At 37.4% G+C, this 19,036-nt stretch overlaps 1 protein-coding gene across 1 annotated transcript in view; it reads left to right on the forward strand.

Moving 5' to 3' along the window:
- The first annotated feature begins 6,043 nt into the window (after positions 1-6,043).
- Positions 6,044-19,036, forward strand: part of LOC135212775 (A disintegrin and metalloproteinase with thrombospondin motifs like) — a 366,084-nt gene continuing 353,091 nt past the window's right edge. The window contains exon 1 of the mRNA XM_064246547.1: positions 6,044-7,274. The gene's annotated coding sequence lies outside the window, so the exon portion shown is untranslated. The remainder of the gene's footprint in view (positions 7,275-19,036) is intronic.

Consider the following 19,036-nt stretch of genomic DNA (forward strand, 5'->3'; position numbering starts at 1 on the left):
GGAACTGAGTTCACTCTCTGAAGAGAATATCAGATTAGATATGGATTTGGTCGTTCATTTTTCCTCTGGTACTCCAGCTTCGTCAAGGTTATCATTCTGTAGGACGCCTTATTTTGCTTAATGTGTCCCTGTTCCTGCTTAAAGTCATTCCTTTTTTTTTCTGACCATAAGATAGAAATTACGGAAGGGGCAGAAAAGATGAATGGAGGGTAGACGCACACAAATCAAAGGAACATTCAATATCTTATAATTATTCAGTTAAATGCATAAGTGCCTGAGAATTCTCCCACAATTTACATTCAGGCTACATCAATAAGGAATTACTCTGCTCAAATCTGCCTCTCTTAGACGGCGCTTGATTCCAGTTTAATACAGCTCCATCATTTTTCTCTACGCCTCCACACAGCCACGGGCCCCACCACCCAACCCCTTTGGTGTCTATGCTTGCATAACCTAACAAGGAATTAAGTCATTGCGCAAGGACTTAATTTTTGGGAATTCTTCGGTGTTTCTTCCCATTCGCACCATGAATTTCACGTGTAATCATTAACAAATTCCACGTATCTTTCACCCAGAGACAAGCGTTGATGAATTACATGACTTGAGTACGATTTTTTAGGTTCGTTCTAAGTGGACAACTCTCCTAAAGCAGCCCGTGTCATTCTCAGTCCGCCAGTATTAAATTTTTTGAAATTTCCTTTCCGTGATTTTTTGCAATATTTTTCGGTAATGAAATATAATGGTTTTCGTAGAAATTTCTTATCAGAACAAAAATTTAATTGTTTCAAAAATCCCAGTCTTACTACCGACTTCATGGACTTCCATTACGATCTTTGTTTCATCTTTATTCAGCTTCGAAATCGCCACCCCCTTCGGCTATGACATTTTCAAAGGCTGCTCTTGTCTCACCTTCTGGCTTTTTGCGCTTTCTGTAGCATCTGCGTGGAGATACTAACAAAACGTTTGAATGGTTTACAGAAGCCATTTCCAATCGGAAACCTCCCTGTCGTATAGTGCGCAGAGACTATTTATGCCTTAACCCCCACAATCCTATATAAACGAACAAACACACACACACACAGATATATGTATATATAATATATATATATATATATATATATATATATATATATATATATATATATATTAAGTGAGGCAATTGTACTCTTGCACTCATGTTTTATCGTACTATGGCGCTATTTGATTTTTTTTCCACATAATAATGTGATTATGTAGTATGGTAGATCGTAATAGAGTTTCAGTCTTGAGTAGATCTCGGAGTCCAAAAGTCTGGCCACCCCTGCCTTAACCATTGGAACTCCGGTCAAGAGAAATGCAGACGGGTATTTGTTTCGGAGGGTTTCACACTCCATGCTGTCTAGGTTGAATGCTTGAATCTGAGCTGCCTTAACTATTGGGATCCGGTAAGAGAAATGCAGAAGTGTATTTGGTCTATATAGGGTTTCACACTCGCTGCTGTCTGGGTTGAATGCTTGATCTGAGCTGCCTACACTTAATGACAACAACAATTTTCCCTCCGGAATTTGGTTTTCTTTCGATCGCAAATTACCGTCTTGATCATTTTCTAGTTTATACGTATTGATAAGTTATATCTAGCAAAGGTATGAGCGGCTGCTAATTTTCTTCACATTATATTATTATTATTAATTATTATTGATTATTATTGATTAGTTAACTTATTATTACTATTGCACTGATTATTATTATTATTATTTAGTTTTGATTATTATTATTAGTTATTGCACTTGGAGAAACTGATCCCCAGAATTGCACTGTACAAATACATTGAAATATGAAAGTACAAATGTACAGTTACACAACTGGGGATTTGTTTTTCCATTTTACGACCAATGCTACTAGAACACTTTTTTTTATTGGTATTATTGCTATTGTTGCTGTTGCTATTGTTGTCGCCTTCATGAGAATGGATACCATGATTATGGTCTTCTTGTGATCTAACATCCAGAGAGTATGCCTCCGTAGGGGGATAGTGCCGTCAGTGGACCTCATGTGGTTCACTGTAGGAATTACTTAGGTTCTTTGCAGCGTGCCTTCGGCCCTTAGCTACAACCATTACGTTCCTTTTATTGTACCTCCTTGCATATTCTCTTTCTTCATCTTACTTTCCACCTTTTCCTAATAGTACTTGATTCTTAGTGCAACTGCTTTGAGGTTTTCCTCCTGTTACACCTTTCAAACCTTTTACTCTCAATTTCCATTTCAGCGCTGAATGACTTCATAGGTCTCGGTATGGGCTTTGGCCTAAATTCTATATCCAATTCAATCAATCCAGAGAGTAGGCGGTCCGTTAGAAATTTACAAATTGCGTTACTTTTGAAATCGTTCCTTCAACTTAGCCTTGATTTGCCGATTTTGCTAACAACGCTGACTCTCATAAAGCAGCAGTTATTGCTTGTATCCTCAAATTGCCATATCTCTTGAATATGTCACAGCTTTTCCCCGTCTTTTGGCTGCATTAACTAATGAATGAATGGCTAGAGATATAAAAGCAAAACATCTTTGCTAAGTAATTTGCTCTTTGAAAATGAATACAATTAGGGAAAATTTAATAAGTGAATTATGATTAGTAATATGTCAATTTGACTAGAAGAATTAAGTTTTAAATTCTCTTCTTATCCTTCCAAATGCACTTTCTGAAACGGTAAAATCATTTAAGTTCTCATTGAAGGTTGCCTATCATAAAAATGGTTCCGGGTCAGTGTGTTTTTTAGCCAGTAGGTCTTTTTTTTTTTACCCTCTCGGGAGAATGATAACTGCAGAAGTTTGTCATGTTGTCAGAAACCTTTCCTCTAGAAAAGCTGGTAAAGGACCGGAAACTTCATGCTAAAAGAAAAAAGATGAATTTGCCCAATTGTTATCTTCTACAAATTATTTATCCTCTCATTCCTTCTCATACTGACAACTAACCTCTGTCACTTCAATATATTTCTTTGCGATTCCTTTGAAACTGATCTGTAGAACTCGTATACAATGGTTTAAACGTGAGGACTTCGAAAGAGATCAGAGGAAAGTAGCAAGACTTCCGAAAGGAACACTGGAAGGAAGGAGGGCCAAAACGTGAGCTAAGTATTTGGGAAAAAGGAAAAAGAGTAACTTGAGCAAAAGCTGTTTTTAATTCTGTGGAGATTTGTGTAGAAGTAAAGATTCACTCCAACGTGAAATGTTGGGAATCAATTTTCAACCTAGTGATATATTGCTGTTTTGGCAATTTTCCTTCCATTGCCAAAAAGAAATCAAGAATATTTTTCGTTTTCACTGGGATAAAGGAATCGGCTTTTAACTTCATTAAAGTTCAGAATTGTTGATGTACTGAAAGACTCGGTGGATACAAGAATCTTTATGAAGAACCGTGGATATTTGAGAACATAATAAACAAATAATTATGGTGAATTTGCTAGTCAGTTTTCATCAGGAGGAAAAAAATAGAGATAAGCAAAAAACGTACCTTATTTAATAAAGGCAGAACATCATCGACAACGAACTATTCTATTTAAACTAACAACCTTAAACCTGTTCAGATCTGATCTCCTGAGATGATCGAGGAACCAAGCTCAGTGACGTTGGCGTAGTGGAGAATCGTGCTTTCTCGTACGCAGTCTACTGAGATAACTATCTGCAGCCGTGTAGAAATCACTAGAGCCGCCGTGCAGCGAAGTACACGAGGAAGTAGACAAGGCATTTATTAGTTCACATGAATAACCCCTTTGGGAGAACGGGTGTGTCAGTATGAAAGTTCAGCCCATGGAAACGTGTCTGCATTCTCTTGAGTGGAAGATAGGGTCCAACGCCATGATTAGATTAATTATTTCCGAATATCTCTTATACTCCGTGTGGGTTTTTTTATTCGAACTTCATATTAATTATTTCCAAATATCTCTTATACTCTTTGTGTGTTCGTGTGTGTGTTTTTTTTACGAACTGAAAAGAATAGATCCAGTTATGTAACAGAAAGAGAGGGACAGAGGCATAGATAGACACAGAGAGGCGAGGGACGTTCTTCGTGTGCAAATCAACGAGGAAAAGGAAAAGCTGAAAAGATGAAATAGGACTCATCTGCCAATTGAAAAGACTGTATATATATATATATATATATATATATATATATATATATATATATATATTTATGTATGTATATACTATATAATATATATATCTATATATATATATATATATATATATATATATATATATATATGTGTGTGTTGTGTGTGTGTGTGTGTGTGTGTGTGTGTGGTGTGTGTGTGTGTGTGTGTCTTCTAATTGGCAGATGAGTCTGATTTCATCTTTTCAGCTATTCATTTTTATACACCACTATTAATTGTAAAAATGCTAAAGACATAACGAGACGAAACATAGTAAATCTGACGAACTTCCTGTAAATAAAATATTTAGACCAATTAGCTTTTAATAGTTGCACGGTGATTTTTATTTTTATGTATTGCTGCCACACTGGTGACTTTGCAGCAAGTAATGGTTTTCTTATCACTGGACCCTATGCAGGCGTAAAATAAAGGGGAAAGCACACATAAGGACCGGAGCTGGAGCTCAAAGACGATATATCATGAAGGAAGTAGTAGGAAAGGCATCCTTATCCTTCAACAGTTTATTTCAATGCCGACGTTTCGCGACTTGGAATTCGTCGCGAAAGGTCGGCAGAAATAAACTGTTAAAGGATGAGGATGACTTTCCCTACTACTTTCTTCATGATGTATATATATATATATATATATATATATATATATATATATATATATATATATATATATATATATATATATATATAGATATATATATATATATATATATATAAAATAGACTTCTCAATATACCAGTTTACTATCAAGATTTTATCATTTATTTTACACATTATTCCATTAAACAAATCTATATTATCGTGTTGTTGAAAATAAATTTGTCCATAAATTTGTCGTGCCATTAACGTTTGCACTTAGTTTTTCTTGTTTTATACGTTATACGAATCCCACTCTCTTTTCAAACTTGTGAATAGATCGTCTTAAATCAAGTATGCCATGTAAGGTAACCTATGCCTTTTGCTGTTTCCCTTTTTTTATATATATACTATATCTAGATTGAGTTCATAATTACGATATCTTCAGATGACTCACCGACTTGGGTTAGAAAAAAAAATATTGTCCGGGTGAGTTCTACTTTCCAGTTATTTACATTAAAAACACTGACGCTAAGGCAAGTCTAGAAAAGTATAGCATATGTTGTTTAAAGAATATTTTACTATTTCCCCAAATAGTATTGATGTCTGAGCAGCATAGCCGAAGTCAGCGTTAAAAATGTGTTTTGGCCTCAGATGTAAAACACAATCAGATCGACGGGAGCTGTTGGGAGATTGTGCGAAGCGTCCTTGGTGGTTGGTGGATTTAGGAGACTGGTGGATGGTAAGGAAGGGGCTGTGGCCACCTTTTGTCTATTGCTCCAGCTTACTCTGCACGGAGCCAGGTTAGGAAAATTAAAATTTCGTTGATAAAGCAGCGATAGTTAGAGAGTGGAGCGCAATCATTCACGCCCCCTTGAATGATTGCCTTCTCTGTTCTTCGCTGTTTAACAATACTGCCTACGATCTACGAACTTTTTCCTCTCAACTTTAAAGCCGGCCGTACTGTATCACGGAGAGGAGTTACGCATGCACACACACACACACACATACACGCACACACACAGAAACACACACACGGCGAACTGACAACACTTTCACTTTCCAGGCGACGCGACGCACCGTTCTCTGCCACTCGCCCCATCTTATTGGATTTTGATCTCATTTCCCGTTACTACGAAGGAAATGGCCCACATTCTGATGGGACGGTTCCAAAAGGCCGAAGGGCTACGAAATAAACCAAATCTGTTAAGGATCGACGGCAAACTGTAGTCATCAGGAAGAATGTTTTCGGGAGTCACTTTCTTAAAAGGCCAGGAAAGTGAAGTCCGCGCGGGAGAGAAAGGGACGCAGGGGGGCGGGTTTTGGATGTGGGTCAGTCAGTCAGTTCTGGTGTTGGCGGAGGTGGAGTTGCACGCGCGAACGTTGCTGCCACGCTGGAAAGGGTGCCTCGTTTAGTGCCAAATTGGATTATAACCGAACACTGGGTGATAGACGAACGCTATTTCTGTCACTTCACCGAGAGTTCACCGCAAAATCCAGAAAAAAGTTTTCTCATTTTGAAAAAGGGGGGACTTCACACGTGAGTCTGTTTGAGGGAAAATTATATTGTGCTCGACATTTTGATTATTACTAGAAAAGAATAAAATAAAAGTATTCGAGTTCTATCTCGGGATCATCGAATTTTCGAAACGGATGTGGTTCCTCCCTCGTTCGCACCCTTATGAATTCGAAGCCTTGCGCTGTTTCATCATACCTACAAGCTCTATGAATCTGGCTTGAAAAAGAGAGTGAATGATTAGTGCCAACGTGAATGATACCCATCCAAGTGCCAAGGATAAGGTCTGTGGTCTCTTTGAGGACTCCTGTGATGAACGCTTTTCGAGGATGCGAGGGCTGACTCTGCTGAGTTGTCGTGATTCTTGCCTCTCCCCTCCTTTATCCTTCGCCTCTTTATCTTCCCCTTTTTCTCTCTCTGCGTCTCATAACGCATTGGCTCAGTCACCTTTACCTTGATCACCTTCACTAAGTCGCTTCTTTCTACATTTCATCGCTATCATCTTTTTTAATAGTTTTATCCTCAAAGAACGGCTCCATCTAGGCCCTTATCTTTTGATCATTTCCATTCCAGTTCTGTAAAGACCGAATCAATTTTTGGTTTGCTTCCACAGACAACAATCCTAAAGTCATACATTTCCTCTTATTCTCAGTCATTTCCACATTTAAAAAGTAATACTCCAAAGCCGCACATTTTTGTTACATTCCATCAAATTCACAAAGCGCAACTCCCAAGGCGCACAGTTCAAGAAGAAAATTCCTTCCTCTGATGTTGGCATTTGAATAACCTTGCACTGCTCAACTCCAGATCAGCTGTGCCCAGCCCATCCCTCCACACAAACAGGCTAACATACGCACACCCATTTAACAAAATAAAGCGCAGAGACTCTTGGACTTTCCTCAAATTTCCTATTTCCATTCACTTTTCTTCTCCAAAGGCGAGTTAGACTCATTTCGTTAACCTTCCAGTTCCAGCGACCGAAGAGCAAGGAGAGATTAAGCGAGAAAAGGAGCCACTGGAAGCATTCTTCGCACCCGTCAACTAAAGGTGAGTTGGGGGTGGTGGGTTGGGGGGGGTGGGGGGGGGGGAGAGATAAACGCTCTGTTTTTACAACTGCTTTACTCAAGCATGCACTCGCTGCACTTGCAGGAGCTCAGCTTAGAAAGGTTGCAAAGTACCCGGATCACGAATTATTGCGTTAAGGAACATTTTCAGAAACTCTTGTAATCCCTGTTGTCAAATGAGCCTTCTGGCAGCCCCACATGCAAACATTTGTCCTTGTAACTCCATGACAGTGGAACTCCAATGAGTTTTATATTTGCCATCGCGATGTCTCGTACTCTGGAGCCTTCTTACACTTCATATTTTTTTGTATATGAAAGCAGTCCTAAAAGAACCGTATTACACCAAGGCGATGTATATAGTATATATATATATATATATATATATATATATATATATATATATATATATATATATATATATATATATATATAAAATTCGAACCCTGATATTCTGTATATCAGGTATAGTAGAGTTCAGAAATAAAATACGTCTGTATGTTTATGTGTGAATGGACCGTAACTCCATAACTTAAGGGTATGAATATACTGTAGGGAAATTCACATGTCTATATGTACGTGTCCATTAGGTTAATCGTACTTTTATATTCTGAATCTACCAGAGTGTGCGTTGGGCGTGATAGCGGGGAGAGCGAGCTGAACCGTTGGGCATGGGTCTGGGGGTATACACTCAGGACCAGTCCGTCCTCGCCACAAGAAACGGTGCATTAGACGTCAGGTGGAGTACCGGTGCACAGAGCAGGTTTACTTTCCTTCCTGTCTTTGATTGGTGCGCAACAAAGAGAACTGATTGGAACGGTGGATCTGACTGTCTCGTGACAAAAATTAAATGGCTTTTGATCCAAACCCTTTCAGAATTTTCGTTGTTGAATACCAGCTAGATTGCCGGTTAACGGAGCATTTTCCTGTTCATACCGTGACTTACTAATTCGCATTTCTTAAAAACTGGAAGCGAAAGCATGTATACAAATTTCTGTAGTGACGTACTACACGAAGTATATTTATCTTTTGTTAAATAGTAGCTATGACTACACATGTTACAGAACGGCTTAGTTCTCATGATAATAAAAAAACATGTAGATGGTAAAAGGTTCAATATGTGTTTTAGGGAAGGAAAGGCAGCTAACACAAGAAGACTCAGCCCGTCTATAATATATCAGGGCTTAGGCCTTTGCGTAACACCCTGCCACATGAATAACCAACCTCGAGATCTCCCTCATATCTGGTTATACAAAGAGAGGCATGGTGTAATAAGCACAACTATTATTAGAAATTCTCGCAACTACATTTACAAGACAAGCAAGCAGTCAAGGGATTGGACAAACAAGCAAACAAGCACACCAAAGTCTGCCTGAAAGAGACAGGGATGATTTTCACATCTAACTCTTGATGAAGCTGCGCAAAACCCTCGGTTCAAAACTAAAGCCTAGACCGAAGATGCGATAAATAAGTATCAGCGTTGCGTCCTTTTCCTCCAAACCTGTTTTAGGAGATCTGGGAAAGGGACGGTGAATGCCCGTCGTCCCGCTCTCTTCCCGGGAAAGGTCGGAGAAAGACAGGAAGATAAACAGGGAGAGAGAGAGAGAGAGAGAGAGAGAGAGAGTAATGGAAGGGAAACTTCCTATTGCCTGTCCACTATGACAGGCGCGAATCGTCATTAGGGCTTCATGTTTGTGTATCCACACTTTATAGAGAGAGAGAGAGAGAGAGAAGAGAGAGAGAGAGAGAGAGAGAGAGAAATACCCTGAGAAAAGGGGGAGAGTCGAGATTTGGAGGGAAAGTTGTATACCAGACGTGATGTTCCGTTAGCTGAGAGATTTGGAAAGGTGACTAGTAAAGATGAGAGACTGAGGGATGTTACATTCTGACAGTACCGAAAATATTTCTTGGAAGAAATGTGTGTACGCACGTGTGTGTGTGTGTGTGTGTGTGTGTGTGTGTGTGTGTGTGTGATGTGTGCGCGTATTCTTTTTGTGATGATAAAGTATGGATTTGGTTACGCCAGAACACACGCACACTCACGCACACACACACACACACACATATATATATATATATATATATATATATATATATATATATATATATATATATATATATATATTATATATTCGGTATTGTAAGTTTTGTAGAATTATTTTCTAGAGAACTTTCAAGGTAGACAAATACTTTGATATTCTTTTGTCGACTGCAAAACGCTGAGAACAATCGTGATTTTCTTGAAAATCTGATCAGCCCTTTCAAAAAACACTCGATATTTCCGTGGAAATGGCCGAGATTTATTTAGTTAATATTCGAAACTCCGTGTTGGGTTTGGCTCTTTAGGAGATCTAGCGATTGCCAGCTGGATTAATTCTTTAACCAATTATGTACCGCTTTATTCATTTCATTTGGAAATCAAAATGTACTACTTTATTCATTTCATTTGGAAAATAAAATTCTGGCGACACAAGGGTTTCATATTATCTTTGAAAAATACAAAAGAATTATCCATTTTTCATAGGAATCAAAGTCAACTTATTTCCATGAATACAAGGTAGATTGTCTCTGTGATAAACAGATGGTACGATATTAATTAAGAATATCTTTAGATACTTTATAGATTTTAAAATCAGGAAGTTAGAATGAGGACGCTATCAAATAATGAAAGATTCTGAATTGTTTGAGTTGAGCAAAATATCCACATGGAATCACATTTAAACTAGCCATGAATAAAAATCATTAGCAATACACGATACACACATTTACACATGTACACACATGCACACAGTCGTACACATTATATGATATATATGCATATTTGTGTGCGTGTGTGCTATATCTACGTTATTGTGTATAGAATCTAGATGTCATCAATTACCAGGTATATTTGTACTGTATTTGCAGTAGCCAGTATGACTTCTTACTTTCTTGATTTTTTTTATGCGTTCGTCACTCAGAGCGTTAAATCCGAACGGACAACAGATGAAGAAGATTCGATTATCTTTTTTTGAAAATTTCAGCTTATGCTCATTATACGAATAGGGTTTATTGATGATTTTTTTTTAACGTCCAATATTTGTGGTTAGTGTCACTTTCAACTAAAAAATAAATAACCAATAGAATGAAATGACTTAAAGAGTAAACGGAAACTTTCAAGGTATATATCAGTGGTAAACAATATAAAAATAATACCAAATAACCACCGTTAAACGCGTTCACCCATTATTCTCGCCGAGAGTTTAATTTCATTTTGGTAAAAAGAAAAAAATACCCAATAGAATGAAAAGACGTGAGAGGGTAAACGGAATCTTTCGAGTGTCGTCAGTTAATAACAAAAGGAGGAACGAATCCAAGTACTGGAAACAATGCGATCACTTGAATTTCGTCACAGGGATCTCACTTAAGTCGGTGAAACACAAATGAATTTCCTCGAGTCACCAATGTTCAAGGCGAGGCAGTTATTGTAGATTCTGCTCTGTAGCCTCGTGGACCAAGGTCGCCTTGGCAAGCTCACGCATCGATCTCATAAATACTTAAATGTCAGAATGCTTCGGGACTCTTTTATGCCTTTGCTTTCTGGGGTGAAATGCTTAGTGGTGGTTGTGATATGGTGATTTTATTATTAATTATTCTCTAGGTTTTATGAAGCATATATATTATATATATATATATATATATATATATATATATAGATATATATATATATATATATATATATATATAATGTGTGTGTGTGTGCGTGTATGTATATGCTTATATATATATATATATATATAATATATATATATATATATATATATATATATATATATATATACGTATATATATATATATATATATATATATATATACTTATATATATACATATATAAGGAAGAATAGAAAGTGTATAAGTATTTCATGGTAGATATAATGGAGGATAGTAGATATAATGGAAGCATTTGCAAAGACTTGGGAGAGACTTCAATTATATATATATATATATATTATAATATACAATATATATAATATAATAATATATAATATATGTATTTATTATATTATTATATTAGTATTTATTTTAAACAAATAGTGTGTATGTAAAGTAATTTAATTGACAAATGCACATAAGCTTTCACTGAACTAGAGGTGAAAAGAGGAATTAATAGATAAATCCTTTTGTTGTTCTTCCATACCAAGTAACGTCGAGATTTGATGAACGAAATTTCGAAAACTTCACGTTTCACCTGCCAACTCAGGTGAAGGCTGTCAAGACAAGGTGGTGCCCATCAAGTTAGTGTTGAATTGGATGTGGAATAGGTGATTAGGTTGTATCGCATATATTAGATATTATATATATATATATATTATATATATATATATATAATATATATATATATATATATATGTGTGTGTGTGTGTGTGTATACATGTGTGTGATTGACATGTGGTTGCATCATCACATATATACGAATACGCATTAGACGATATATAATACACATATTATATATATTAATATATATATATACATGTATATGTAGTGCATACATATATATATACACTATATATTTATATGTGTATATATATATATATATATATATACGTATATATACTCAATAGTAGTCCACATAAATCATATAAACTTCAGTCGTCACTATTACTTTGAAAATACAATAGGTTTTTTTTATCATGTCCAGGTACTGTAAGGATTGGTATACATACATACATATGGAAATATATATATATATATATATACATATATGTATATATTGTGTGTGTGTCTGTGTGTGTGTGTGTGTGTGTGTGTGTGTGGGTGTGCGTGTTTGATTGTGTAGTAAAGGTTGATGTATGGAATAACATCAGGTGTTGACCAACTGTTAATGAGAATGTGTGATTTACCGTGGAATGGTGGAGACAGTGTTATCGAGCCTTGGGGGCTATATATACCTGGGTTAGAGAAAAGCTCTGAATGAATGGGACAAAGGCGGTAGATCGGCTGAGCATTATAGGTACAAGGCGTTACTTAGGTCCCGTGAAAGGCCTCTGGCAGGATTTTAACAGAAAGAGTAAAACAGATGACAGAACTGCTGCTGATAGTAGGAGGGCCCTCAGTGTTCATGTGGATCAAGTATTTGTTATGAAAAGTTAGTGATAGATTCGATGTACAGGTTATGTGAAGGATGTTGAAAATGTGTAGCGTAGAACAGTGTTTTTTTACCTTTTTCATCATCTTCAGGATATTACCGTCACCCGTAAAATAAATTTTGAAATGGTGGACCTTGTGAAAAGGTGAGAAAAAACACAATGACAGGAAGACAATGGTTTATTACCACGAACAAAAACCTTGAAAATTTCCACATAGCCTCTATTAATCCAAACATATGGAAATCAATTCTATTCTCCCGTAACCTTGTGACCCCCTGAGAAGCCCCAATCGACTTACAGGGGCCCACGATCCCCAGGTTAAGAACCGCTTGTATAGAAGATAAGCTACTGAGAGCGAATACAACGCTTAATGATGATGCTGAGGCAAATGTTAGAATATGTAGAATTTGGAGTGACTGGTTTTGTATCAAATTTGGTCTGAGACCTGGTTGTCCTATGAGTTCTTACGGATGACCCGTTTCAAGAAGCCAGAGAAATGACAGTAGATGTAGGTGCGACCTGTGAAATGGGAAAATGTGCAATAACTAAAGTTAGAGTGGATAGCGTTTGCAGATGATGCACTACTGGTTGGGATAACGAAAAGAAGCCACATAAACTTGTAGCAAAATTTTAATGTTTGTAAGAAGAGAAAGCTGAGAACCAATATATGGGCAAGATTAATGTTATGGAGGTAAAGGGAAAACAGACGGGTAGAGTTTCTAATGATAATGCGGATGGAGGGAGAATAGAAAGTGTATTAGTTTTTGATGGTAGATATAATGGAGGATACTAGATATAATAAAGCATTTGCAAAGACTGGGGAGAGACTTCAATTGGCAGTGGAAGCCGAGGTGGGAACGGATGATGATATTTTTTTAAGCAGATTTCTTATGTGGAAATAGTTAATAAAAAAAAAAAAGCTGAAACTATCGAGATTCATAGAATATGCAGCGTAAAAACACGGTCCAAAGTATATGCAGACGGTTTTGGTCATGATGAAAGAATGGAAGACTAGAGTAGTGGAAAGAGGGCGTGAGATGGAGCTGTTTGGGAAGTGGTGGAGAGTGTTCCTTAGGAACTGTTGAATGAAAGCAATAAAAGAGGTGCTGGGGAAAATGGGTATAGTACACGGAAAGCGTGATTATATTCTAGAGGATGAAGGGTGGTTAGACGCCCTGCTGGTGACATTCGTGTACTCGGTGTATTAATTAGCTAATGCCTTGGAAGTTTTACTGCACGAAATTCATCAGTTGTTGACTCATGATATGGCAACGACAGTTGGGTCTCTCTCTCTCTCTCTCTCTCTCTCTCTCTCTCTCTCTCTCTCTCTCTCTCTCTCTATCTATCTATCTCTCCATAACCCCCCTTGAAATGCTCCCTATTTGGGGAAATGGTCAAACGTGTATATATATATATATATAATATATATATATATATATATATATATATATATATATATATATATATAGTACAACTTTCTCTTTAAAACCCCCTGAAAATGCCCCCTGTTTGAGGATAGTCAAGATCTCAGTACTCCCGTTCTTGTTCTAGCCTCTGGTTCGATCCCACGAGACGACGAACTTATTATCAACTAAAAAAATTTCCCCTTCGGTTAACATATATGAAATATATTATTTTCGAGGCAGAGCAAATTGGACATTAAAGGACATTTGTAGCTTAATGAATATGTATGTATATATATATATTATATATATATATATATATATATATATATATATTATAGTGTGTATATATATATATATATATATATATATATATATATATATATATATATATTATATATATATACATACATATCATTAAGCTACAAAGTCCTTTATGTCCAATTTGCTCTGCCTCGAAAATAATATATTTTCATATAAACCCGAAGGGGAAATAGTTGATATAAGTTCGTCGTCTTGGGAGAACCATGGGACTAGACAAGAACGGGCAGACTGATCTTACTATCCTCAAACAGGGGGCATTTTCAGGGGGTTTTAAGAGAAAGTTGTACTATATATATATATATATATATATATATATATTATATATATATATATATATATATATATATATATATATATATATATATATATATATATTATATATATATACACGTTTGACCATTTCCCCAAATAGGGGAAATGGTCAAACGTGATATATATATATATATATATATATATATTTTATATAATATATATATATATATATATATATATATATATATATATATATATATAAATATAAATATATATATATATTATATATCTATATATACACATATATATATATATATATTACACATATATATATATATATATGTGTGTATATATATATATATATATATATATTTATATATATATATATATATATATATATATATCTATATATGTATCCATGCTCAATAACAAGGAAGGAGAAAATTGAAAACGAATGCTACTCTGTACTTTAATGACCTCGAAGCGCTTTGGTGTCCTTGTTGCGCGGACGCGAACCATGCAAACTTACCTTAAAACATTTCGCAAAAATGACCGATGTCATTCAGTTCTTGAAGGTCGTCCCGCATGATTATCGCCGGAAGGGAAGAGAAAGGTTATCCTCAAACCCTGGCGTCTCTTACGGTGTGCTCAATTTACGAACCTCACTTTCACCAGGTCCAGCTTTGGGTGGGAACTTGCGGGGGAGTCATAGCAACAGTTTCAGTAGCAGTGGTGGATCTGTGATCCGGGTTGAAACCTTTTTTATATATTGTTTTAAGGGGATTCCGCGAATTGCCTTTTCGCCGGCAGGGTGAGAGCAATTTCCATCTTTTGACAGACGATTCTTTAAAGGGTCTGTTTCTTTGGCGAAGAATTTCCGGGTGTCGGCGAAGTCTTACAGGTTTCCTTGAAATCTCTTCGGAAAGGATTTTCTTTCGTGGGTTTCATGAATGGTTTTTTTTTATGTTAACTTACTTCTTATATATCTCTCTTTAGCTTTCATGAATAGTGTTTATGTCGACTTACTTCTTATTTTGAAAAACTTTATCCAATTCTAATGGTCTTTGTAAACGGCTGCAATTAACGACACTTTGTACAAAACCGGGACAAGAAAAAAGTGGAATGGTCTTTTAGTCAAACAAGATTGCAGGTCAGTAAAGATTAATGTACTGCAATTAAGTACGCTGTTATTCCGTAAAGTATGCTATAATTTAACCTTGTCGTAATGATATATGATTTATTTGTAATTCTTGCATCCAGTCAAATGTACGTTTGGTGAATCATTACATCATTTTTCACTTTTCTTGATTTGAAAGTTAAAAAAAAAAAAAAAAAATGCTACCTCCGCAAATGTCTTTACGTTGGCTACTCGCTGGGGATACTTGTTACGTTCAGTTCATTCAAATTTATGACTTGCATCTTCGAGAATTTGCCATTTTACATACATTTTTCTGTTATATTACACCAAACATTTTTATAGTGCATTTTTACGAAAGAATATCCAAACTAACTGCTATTGCATATGAATTGTCAAATACTTAATTATTAAAAAAAGATAACTATGACCTCTTTATGGTGTACATTTCCCCTTGGATTTTCCAGAGTTATTTCCCCTTGTTTTCGAAGCAAGTTCCTTAAAAGTGATGCGTCCACCATATGGGATTCCCGTAAATTACATGACTTGACTTATCCAAGTTCCCCTATGGACAAACAAGCTACTTTTGATCTAAGGCGTTCCGTGATCTTTATTCAACAAGTATTTCATGGGTGAGAACATCAGCTTTCATGTCCAGTGCATTAAACAAAGGATTGTCTACTCAACTCAATGATGACAGAAAGAGTTAGATCTATTGAATATTTCCGTGTGCTTCGTGAATACACATCATTTATGTTACAGTTGTACTTTTCTTTTACTATGCACGGACAATAAATGTGACCTGAATCAAGACAAGCAGCGTCGAACTTTCTTTCCGCAGTTGCCGTATAATAAGGCAAAGGTTGTTTTAAGAAAGTTGCCCTCCGCCAGCGCATATGGTCTGCATAGGCGAGGGTTAACTTTAAGAAAGTTGTCCATCGCTAACTAACTCAGAGCTTTCGAATGGCTCGAGAATACCACATTGGCCATTAAATGTTCAGTTTTAGTCTGCAGTGACATGTCTAAGTTCCTGAAGGCATCAGTTCGCTCTTTCAACTTGTCCTCTGGACCTTCATTTACATATCTGCTTCCGACAAACACAACAGTGAATTGTTATGCATCAGGTAACTCTGCAAGCCTCCAAAAAACTATTTATCGAACGTTTTGTATAGTTTTGTACAACTTAGAGACATTTATTATTATTATTATTATTATTATTAATATTATTTTGGTAGAAGACCCTCTTTTAGGCAAATACTGTTAAAAAGGATGGCAGAATTAAGAGAGTTGATTTTATATATTGTTTTTTCTATTTTCCTTACAATTCGCTTCTCAGGCTCAGCAATGTTTCTGAGTAACTGGCCAATATTCATATTGGGAATTTTCAAAAATTGTAAATGCTGAAGGAATCTTTTTTATAGAAACAGGATATCAGGTCCAGGTCAAGCAGGGGTCGTCGTCAGTGCCGGTATTATTCCGTAAGCGTAGTTCAGTTCGGGCCAGGGTCGTCTTTGGATTAAGGGCTGGTGTTGGTGCTGGTATAGCTGGTATTACGTGACGTTTCGACCTTCTCGTAGGTCATCTCCGGGACGAGTCGGTTGAAGAGACTGTAGCAAAGAAAAAGTTGTTTTGTTGTTTTTTTATTTAGGCTTGAACCTTGTGTCAGCACGGGCCTCTTTGGCCAAGAGCAAGCCCGTAACAGCAAGAAAGTTTGCGGAACGGTATTATAGCCGCGGCACGGACCTAGAGTTGCATTCTTTCATTGGTCGGGCCGGTCTTGGGCGAAGCCGTGGATCTCGCCTCGAAGGTCTCGGGGATTCTCTTGTGCGAGCGCCACAGTGGTGTGCCTGGGGATGAATGTCAGGAATTCCGTATGTAGCAGGAATCGTATCATCCTGTGGGGGCTCCTGATTATCTGGCATCGTCGGGGGGTCGCTCGCTGCTCTCCGGGCGGCGGTGGGAAGGAGAAACGTTTCTTGAGTTATATTTAAGTTTGGTTTCTCCTTACCTATATGAAGGGCTTCTAGGAGGCGCAGACGTCGGGGATCTGTTGTCTGATCTATTACTATGATATTAGGGATAATATCATTTCTTTTTATCCGTTTGTTATGAGCAGTCCTGGCGTGGTTGAATATGGCTCCTTCCTTGGGCGTCGGCAGGAGATTCGCTTGGAGAAACGCATGGAGGTCATGCCTGGTACCACCAGGAACCCTGCCCCGACGTTGCAGAGCCCATCAAGCTTTTCTACAAGGGGCACTTCCACCGGAGGTACAAGGAGGACGAACAAGCCCTCAAAAAGATCATCGAGGAAAACGTCAGCCCCGCCGACCCAGACAGAAATATTAAAATAATTATATTATAAAACGAAGAAGACGAGCAGCCTGGTGATGAGAAACAACCCTTCGGCGCCCCTGCAGGATCCCTTGAAGAAGACAAGTGTGGTCTACCGTTACACATGCCCCGTCCGAGGATGCCTCGGCAAATACGTCGGTATGACCTCCATGCGTTTCTCCAAGCGAATCTCCTGCCACGCCCAAGAAGGAGCCATATTCAACCACGCCAGGACTGCTCATAACAAGCGGATAAAAAGAAATTATATTATCCCTAATATCATAGTAATAGATCAGACAACAGATCCCCGACGTCTGCGCCTCCTAGAAGCCCTTCATATAGGTAAGGAGAAACCAAACTTAAATATAACTCAAGAAACGTTTCTCCTTCCCACCGCCGCCCGGAGAGCAGCGAGCGACCCCCCGACGATGCCAGATAATCAGGAACCCCCACAGGATGATACGATTCCTGCTACATACGGAATTCCTGACATTCATCCCCAGGCACACCACTGTGGCGCTCGCACAAGAGAATCCCCGAGACCTTCGAGGCGAGATCCACGGCTTCGCCCAAGACCGGCCCGACCAATGAGAATGCAACTCTAGGTCCGTGCCGCTATAAATACCGTTCCGCAAACTTTCTTGCTACAGTCTCTTCAACCGACTCGTCCGAAGATGACCTACGAGAAGGTCGAAACGTCCCTTAATACCAGCTATACCAGCACCAACACCAGCCCTTAATCCAAAGACGACCCTGGCCCGAACTGAACTACGCTTACGGAATAATACCGGCACTGACGACGACCCCTGCTTGACCTGGACCTGATATCCTGTTCTAATAAAAGATTCCTTCAGCATTTACAATTTTTGAAAATTCCCAATATGAATATTGGCCAGTTACTCAGAAACATCGCTGAGCCTGAGAAGCGAATTGTAAGGAAAATAGAAAAAACAATATATAAAATCAACTCGCTTAGTTCTGCCATCCTTTTTAACAGTATTATTATTATTATTAATATTATTATTATTATCATTAATAATGGCTACAGAGGGAGAGCTCAAGAAGGAAACTGAAGGAATGATAACAGCGGCACAAGATCAGGCCCTAAGAACCAGATATGTTCAAAGAACGATAGACGAAAATAACATCTCTCCCATATGTAGGAAGTGCAATACG

The sequence above is a fragment of the Macrobrachium nipponense genome, chromosome 41 (genome assembly GCF_015104395.2).
Source record: "Macrobrachium nipponense isolate FS-2020 chromosome 41, ASM1510439v2, whole genome shotgun sequence".
NCBI lineage: Eukaryota > Metazoa > Arthropoda > Malacostraca > Decapoda > Palaemonidae > Macrobrachium > Macrobrachium nipponense.